The following is a 6066-nucleotide window of genomic DNA, read 5'->3' as shown; positions in this document are numbered from 1 at the left end:
CCCTTCCACGCCCACGCCACTCTTTTAATCCGCGCTCGCGATCGTTTTTTCCTCCCGCTCGCAAGGAAAAGCCGGGATAAACTTCTTTGGCGGGTGGATGTGCTCGAGCATAACGATCCTTCGCTCGCCTCGGACGCGAAGCAACATTGCAGCTCATTTTTTCCCAGAGTTCGCGCGCAACAACACCCCGATGAGAAAAGCTCGTCGGAAAGTTTCCTAGCGCCCCACGATGGAGTAACGTGAGCTCCCGTTGAAATTTACGCGAAACCACCGCCCGCGGTACGTTGCTTTATAAAAACGAGCTGCCTCGACCGATGATATCGCGCGAGGCTACCCGCCAGACGCACGACTAGGAAAAGTTCAGGACCAGTGCCTGGACTTAGGAGACGGAGTTGTGGTGGTGTTAGACGGGTTTACAACGGAGCCGAGTAGTGACTGGCCTAGTAAGTTGTGCCGTTACTCGACCATAAACACCCGGATTGCGTAACTATGCGAATGCAATGCCCATAAATAAGGAGCTCACGGTGAAAGAACAAGCGTGAACGAACCAGGCGCGTCGAACACGATCTCTCTTACGTATCGAGCAAGCTCGCGATCCACTATATGTACTTTCGTTTCCTTCTTGGAAGCCGAAAACCGACGCAAGCCCACTTGGCGGCGAGCGATCGTGCTCGAACACAGTGGCTCGTGTTGTTCGTTCGATTCCTGGAATAGAATCGCGGTTGAAAAGAGAAGTTCCTCGCTCGCAGCCTCTAGAATTCTTCTCAAACCGCATTGGCAGAGATCACGGGGTGGCTCGATGATCGGGAAGCTTAGCGTTATTGGCCGCGACCCTATCGATCGAGCGGGTCAACGCTCGTAATAGCCGAGTGTCGATGGTGGTGCGCGGGGAACAATTAGTCGACGTAGACTTTTCACGAGGACTCTGTTCGATAGTATTCCATAAGGCTGCAATTGGGGAGCTAAGAACCGGCCGTTTAACCGCTATTAGTGCTCCCGGTGTGCTGGCAAGCAAATACCGGTGTTCTCACTACCGTTGGATCGAAAAACTTTCGTTCGTCGAGGAAGACCGATATTCGTCGACGAGATATTTGCGTTCTCGTCCAACCTCGACGGACATCGATCTCACAGTTTTTCCGGTAGACCTCAAAGTTCTTCATCACCCATTCGCGATCCTCGCCCAAGTGCTGGCGATCGGATAGGAAATTACGGAACAGGAAAAGGTGGGATGAGGAATGCAGCGAAAGTAACGCGCATCGATTAGCCCGTTTAAAAGCCAAAACGAAAAGATCGGACGGAATTGAGTCACGCGTACCACCAACAACAAGAGGCACTGCTAGTGCGGGACCCGAGAGTAGTCGAGAGTGCTAAAGGTATATTTCGTCGGCTGGAAGGTCTCCGGAGGAACGGAGGTACAAGAGGGAAACGGCAAAAAGAGCGTAGAGGAGAAACAGAAGCGAAGAGGAAGAGGCATAGGTTAGGAACAAAACGGAGAGAAAGAGAAAGGCTAGAGACAGGAAGGGGGCGGATAAACGGAGAGGAAAGGAGAGGGAGGGAGACAGTAGATAACGGCGGGTAGGAGCGGCAACCGGCTCGACTGGAATCCAATGGCGCAAAGCCAAGAATTTTCAGTTTTCATCAGGAATTTTCCGTCTCGAGCCAGGCTTTGCCCTGTACGCTCGCAAAAACATCGGGGAACTGGTCTGGTGGAGGACCGGAGCCAGAGAAACGAACAACGGAGACGCGGACAAAAACTGCAACCTCGGAGAAGCCGGGGAAAAATGGTTTCCAAAGTTGTCGTCCAAAGAGGAAGAAGAAGCAACAACGGGCCACGGACTTGCACTATATAGCGCGCATTTTCCTGCATGCAAAAAAGTGGTCCGTCAAAAAAATACGTCAGCGAGAAATCCATCCTCGTTCGTTTAAAAGCATGATGGAACGAGAGTGCTTGTATTTGGAGCAGGAATACACTGCTTCTCCACGCTTTTCCTCTGCCTTCTTAGTCGACCGAACCTGCGTTCTTTTCCGTTCGACGTGAGAAGCGATTCACTCGGAAAATTCAGGGCAACTCGTGACGCATTGTGCTCGGTGATCGTGCGATTCCTACCATGCAACGAGGGAACTCGAGGTGAACGACGCGCCGATTTCGAAGGTCGCTGGATTTAAGCATGATTCGAGATTCCTTGCCATGCTGGATGGAAAGATCTATGCAGGCAGAATCAAGATCGATCGCTTATAAGTTTGAAGGTATCGTTTCCTTTAATATCGTCGTGTGGAATCTTCGTCGTTTAGCAAACGTTTCCCTAAGCATTGCAAATAGAGGAGGACGATCGTCCCGGGCGACAAAGTCAAGCATAGTGATCTCGTATAATCTGGCAATTACCTCGTACGATTAAATTTACCTCCAACCTGGACGATTAATTACTCGTAGACGTTGCATTACTCCGACAGTTAACCAACAGTTGGCTTAATCCCGTTCGATTCCACGTAAACGGGCAAACAAAAAAGGGGCTTTCTCGGACTAATGATACGATACTATGACCTCGATCGGTGGATCGGTGTGCCTCTCGCCCGAAGCCCTTTAAATCGCTCCGTTTGCGAATCGCGTTCAGCGCTACTCGCTAGCAGGCAATTTAGTTCGGAAAACTCGGCTGCTACGCCAATGAGAGAGAAGTGGGACCGGTGTGACTGGTTCGCAGATGCGAGACCCTCGGTTCTCCACGCACCTCGTCGCACGTATACACGCACGCAACAGCCTGCGATCGTTCCACTCGCTCCTCGCCGCGTTTCCTCCACGTCAAGGAAATCCCGGATAACGGTCGATCTTGAGTGCCATCGATTTCGCGCGTACTTGCTTACGTCGTCCCAATATCGCGAATTCCCCACCCTCCTCTCCCCCTTTCCTTCGATTCTTATTTCGCCACTCAATCGAGAGCCGATCTTAATATCCACTAAATTTCTATCTCATGCCACGAGGCACGACCGAATAACGTTAGAAATCGCGTTAGCTCGAATCGATGGCGGCTGATTCGTAGCAGAACACGCGTCAAAAAGTGTGACGTAACGTAGTAAAAAATAGCTGGTTATTCGCGCGACGACGCATCCGCTATCCGCTCTCCTCCTCGTTCCTCCTCGCCACTGTTTTTCTCTCTTGCATTCGTGCACGAGGGCGCGCGCACAAACGCACGCGGAAAACGTGCCGGAAATCCGTGCAACAGGTGCCGCCGGCGAACTGCGAACTTCTCGCACAGTTTCGCAGAGTACCGGTACAGTTTCGGGAGCGGAGGAACAGTCGCGATAAGGAATAGTTGAACACGGTGCGTCGTGTTTTCCAATCGGGAAATCGATCGTTGGACGTGGCTCGCGTGCGGTCAGAGATGTTTCAGCGATAACGTGGCTCCGCGAGGAAGAGAAAGACGAAAAATCGGAGACTATGTAGGCAGGCGAGCATCTCCGCGTTCCTCGATGATAAATCGTCGCGCGAGGTGCCATGTATTCTCGTGTCATCGCGTCGAGACAGGCTACCGAACTCGTGAACTACTTCTTTTTCCTCCCGAAACTATGTCTTTTCCTTTTTCCTCTTTCCACCACTCGATCACAGCGTGTCTCTAAACAGATTTACGAGCGACACACCGGCCACGGTTCGTTTTAAAAATGCACTTTGTTGTTTGGAGTTTGTTGTACAAAGTTCGCTGTGGTACGCTTGGCTTCGAACAAAACAGTTAAGTTAGGTAATATGCTCTAGAATAGAGTCAGCGTTTCGTTTCGTTATCGAAAGCCTCGTTGCGAGTCGTTCGAGCCGTAGCACGAGTTTCTTCGTTCGCTCGCGTGGCGTTTGGTTAATGCGAGTCTCGTGTCACGATTAGCTGGCTCCGATGGCTTTTTCACGGCTAACGAGCAACGAGAGAAACAGAATAGCTCTGATCACTGTTTCGCCTGTACGCTGCGTCGAAGATGCTCGCCTTGTATGCTATCTATCGTTAATTGCGATACCTTCCCTGTTTTCCAATGATAATAATAATAATAATAACAATAGCAACGACGATAAAACAATCGAGCGACGTGAATCGAAAGGTTTCGACCGTGTAAGTATCCGTACGCGGAAACGATCTGGATTTTTCCCAGCCCCGATTGTCCTAGCCTGTTCGTTGTTTCTCCCGTTCGTCGGAGGGGAAACGCGAGTTCGTTACGCTCGTAAAACCTGCTGGTGCTCGTTACTTTTCCGGCAATCCGTCAAAACAGCGGCGTGCCAACAACAACCACCGGTCCTGACGTCGAGACCGTTTAGATCGCTCGGTCACGTTCGACCACTCTCCACCGAGGAAAAAATGCTGTGAAGGGGATACAAAGGAAACCTTCGGAGCAGTGGGCTCTCTAAGCACGCAGCCACACAGGCACGTAGGCACGCAGCAGTGCGGAGATACGCGCGCTACGTACATTACGCATACACACGGCTCGTACGCGATGCGTGTTGCGCGTAGTAACGCGCACAGAGGACACGTGATACGCTCTCCAATGTATCCCACGCTCCTTCGCTGTTGGGAGTTGGAAGACGACGTCAAGTCCCTCGATGTACGCGCACATACCATGGACGTGTGTACAAAAGTACGTTGTTTTACGGAAGGATGAGCTGCGAATCCCGTGCCGCGCGTCACGACGTCGCGTTTCACGTTCGACGGAAGTTTCGATGAGACCGAGAGGCGATCGAGAGGCGACGGTGTTATAGAATAAAGCAATCATGGAAAGATAAACGAGGCGGGAAATGTGGTAAGCAATACCACCAGGCGTAAGAAACCTAGCATGGTGCGACACCTTATCGCAGGTCGAATGAAAGCCACTGTTATCGCTCTGGCTCAACATGCCCAGACTTTGACTCCTGCTTAAGAACACTAGAGCAGAGATTTTCTCTTTCAAGTGGATCGCTCAACACTATTTAATTGTCCTGACTTTCTTATCGAAGTATCTCCATCTATATTTCCCTTCGTTTAGATCGCGCATCCTGTTGACTGTTTTTTTCCAAGACCTCTCTCTCTCTTTCTCTCTCTCGTCTTTCTCTCTTGCTCTCTCGTTCTTCATATGTGTAGAAACGAAATAGAAACTATAATTCGCGGAGGACAGAGAGGTGGAAACGGGAATTGATAGTAGATAGTAGAGTAGGTCGTCTTTTCGCGGAAACGTGACCTTCTTTCCCCCGTCTTGTCGCGTCGAGCTCGCCGCGGTAAGACGCATTTCGAGCCAGTTACGTATACTACCGTGTCTCGTTTTTGTCGCGCCTACGGCTACCGAGTTTACGTAGAAAGAGCATCGATCGAACAACGCCAATCAAAGAGAATTTTGACGGTGTTCTGTGTGGAAGCTGTTCTGGTATCTGGCGTACCGTGACGCGAACAGGGTTAAATTTAGCTTCGATCTTCTCTTAGGAAACGTTGAACCCAAGACCTTTCCGTCCTCTTCTCTCGTTCTGGTCCGTTCGGCGTTCCTGCCGTCTGTTGGTTCGGTTGGCCGGTCGCTTTCGCTCCGCGGCCCTCCGTGGCCCTCCGGTCGCCCTAGGGGTCCGTCGCGGTTCGTCTACAAATATAGGCTGTAACCAGGGTCCGTGATTTGCGCGGTTTTCGTTCCAAAACAGCAGCCACTGTTATTTCTACCGAGTAACAGAACGTCCTGACCACTGCGATATCCGGTCTCTAGACGAGTTTTAACGAGGTGGCACGTGTTCTTTCTTATCGGCCTCGCGTCCCCCCGTTCCACCTTCCCTTCGGTTCTCCGGCCATAGTTTACATTTCTTTCTCATTTCGTAAACGACAGTTTCGACTACGGTCGGCGCGCGTGTAGACGATTCGCCGCCCCCCACTGCATCTCATTTCTGACACGTTCGCCGCGCGCTCCATTTTTTCCGCCCTCGTCTTGGTTCGTCGTTTAACGCCACGTCGAACTGCACACAGTATGTGGCGCTCGTTTGCCAAGACAGTATCCAGGAATGCTCTTGACGTCGTACGTGCGATAAGCGCTCTCTCAGCCTCTCCGAACTCGAGGAGAGAAAAAAAAAGTTTTTGTCGCCGATCCGGC

General features: G+C 51.3%; 2 protein-coding genes and 1 long non-coding RNA gene across 3 annotated transcripts in view; 1 reads left to right on the top strand and 2 right to left on the bottom strand.

Annotated features, from left to right (window-relative positions):
• LOC112212182 overlaps positions 1-6066 on the bottom strand; it is a 78249-nt gene that overhangs the window by 53934 nt on the left and 18249 nt on the right. The gene's annotated exons all lie outside the window — the stretch shown is intronic.
• Positions 1-6066, top strand: part of LOC100740250 (hemicentin-1) — a gene marked incomplete at its 3' end in the record, with an annotated part of 33576 nt that overhangs the window by 14411 nt on the left and 13099 nt on the right.
• The window catches only part of LOC112212184, an 11257-nt gene continuing 11061 nt past the window's right edge, over positions 5871-6066 (bottom strand). Inside the window, exon 3 of the long non-coding RNA XR_002945990.2 lies at positions 5871-5882. This is a non-coding gene — a long non-coding RNA (uncharacterized LOC112212184). The remainder of the gene's footprint in view (positions 5883-6066) is intronic.

This window comes from Bombus impatiens, unplaced genomic scaffold, assembly GCF_000188095.3.
Source record: "Bombus impatiens unplaced genomic scaffold, BIMP_2.2 scf_0129, whole genome shotgun sequence".
NCBI lineage: Eukaryota > Metazoa > Arthropoda > Insecta > Hymenoptera > Apidae > Bombus > Bombus impatiens.
Note: the sequence above shows the minus strand (reverse complement) of the source record. Positions and strands in the feature narration are given on the sequence as shown.